This window comes from Palaemon carinicauda, chromosome 23, assembly GCF_036898095.1.
Source record: "Palaemon carinicauda isolate YSFRI2023 chromosome 23, ASM3689809v2, whole genome shotgun sequence".
NCBI lineage: Eukaryota > Metazoa > Arthropoda > Malacostraca > Decapoda > Palaemonidae > Palaemon > Palaemon carinicauda.
In genome coordinates this window covers 5,001,516-5,004,015 of record NC_090747.1, presented here as the reverse complement: position 1 = coordinate 5,004,015, position 2,500 = coordinate 5,001,516, and positions in this window count along the sequence as shown.

Here is a 2,500-nt window from a genome sequence, read left to right as displayed (position 1 = left end):
CAAAGAAACCAAGAGAAAAACACTCCATTTATTTTCCTTTCAGGTGTTCTGAAACAAAATGTACGGTCCTTTTTGAACGCTCAATAAGAATCCCCAGCTCCAATTCCACTCAATCCTGTTATATCCTAATTTATTTATTTTAGCCATTCCAGTAACACAGCTAGATCTTCCCACCTAGTAAGTGTCCTGACGTTGTATGTTGAAAGGTTCAACACGCATAAACACTCATATATATATATATATATATATATATATATATATATATATATATATATATATATATACAGTATAGATTGTATATATATATATATATATATATATATATATATATATATATATATATATATTTATATATATATATATATATATATGTATATATATACATATATATATATATATATATATATATATATATATATATATATATATATAGATAGATAGATAGATAGATAGATATATATATGTATATATACATATATACATATATATACATATATGTATATATATATATATATATATATATATATATATATATATATATATATATATATATATATATATATATATATATATATATATATAAATATATGTACATTATATATGATGTTCGTAGTGTAATCGTTTCGTTAATTGACTGCACATATTTGGTTATAGTGTGATATTTGGACTCATCCAGAAGATTAACTAATATCTTTTTAATGATATTTTAAGCAAGGAAACAAAACCTAAAATACGACTTAGGGCGAGCGTTGAACGGAGCTCCGCTCAAAACACTCCCACGCCTCAGAGTCTCAACCACTCAAAAGTTGAATACTGATAATGCATATGATTGAAGCTTAATAAAAATCGACCTAATATAGTGTAATTTTGTTGTCTAGTGTCAAAAATATTAATGGTTGACCGAGTTAAAATAATTTTAGGATGCAGAGTGATCAAACATCTTCAATTTGTTATCGTAATGTTATTTAAAACATCAATTGAAAATATTTCATATACCGTATTAGATTCTCATCTCTTTCACTGGCTGATGATAACGTACAAGTAAGAGGAGTTTATATATTCTTAAGATAAGATATTCTTTTACAAGAAATCTAGGTAAAGGAACAATGAACATTGAGTTCTGTTGAAGAATAACGTACCAGGAAACAAATATTACTTTTAACTAATATTCAAACACGAAAACTCCATAAATATTCACACAAATATACACACATACACACACATATACATACATATATATATATATATATATATATATATATATATATATATATATACATATATATATATATATACACACATATATATATATATATATATATATATATATATATATATATATATATGTATATATATATATATATATATATATATATATATATATATATATATATATATATATATATATATATTTGTATATATACATATATATATATATATACTCTCTCTCTCTCTCTCTCTCTCTCTCTCTCTCTCTCTCTCTCTCTCTCTCCCATCGAGATAAATAATACAGGAGAATGAAAAAGAATAGATTATAACTTGAATGTATAGTTTTTGATCCATTTCTTTCGTAGTATGATATATATTTATTATAGGATCATAATTTTTGAGATCTAATGATAGTCAGAATTTAATTGTATACATGCATATACGTATACATTTTTACAATCGTATATGATTATAGGAATCGCACCAAGAGCGGCATTTGGAAAAGAAAACCTCTAAACACCAACGTAATATAATTAAATAATTGTTGCTGAGATGCGTTGACAGTCAGAATTAATATTAATATATTCATATATTTGTACATTTTTGCAATTGTCATGTTTTTAGAAATAATACTAAGATTGATATTTATAAAAGAAGTTTTCAACATATCCTTCTATTTAATTTCGCAAAAATGTCAAGGCACTATTGAGAAGCCAAAGACAGATCTTATATCATTATGCATTGTTAAATTTCTATGCTTTTATCATATCGAATATTTTCTGTGATATATTCAATTTGAATTGTATTAAATTTTATTAATATTTCTTTTTTTTCTAATTCAATAAGCTTTTGATACTTAAATTTCTCATAATTTTTGTATTCCATATAAATCCAAAGAACACTTTTGTATAACGTTTTTATTGGAATAGCTATTTTTTTTACGTCTTTCATGTTATATTTGACTTTTGGATAAGATATAGTAATAATAGTAATATTAGTAGTATTGGTAATATAGTTATAGCTACCTTGATAATATTGATTTGTCTAGCAACACTTGCTGAATTTATTCAAAGAGCTAAGACTGCTAAGCCAAAACAATTATTTTTTTAAACTAAGTTGAATAATCAAGAAATAAAGAAAATGGAATTCTGCAGTAAACTCTAAGTTCAGACTAATAAGAAAAAAAAATAATATAATAAAGGAAAGCGTAATAAGCAAGATATAAGGCAAAATGGCTCTTCGTTATATGAACACAAACATTACATTTCTTGAATATAACATAGGAAAGTAG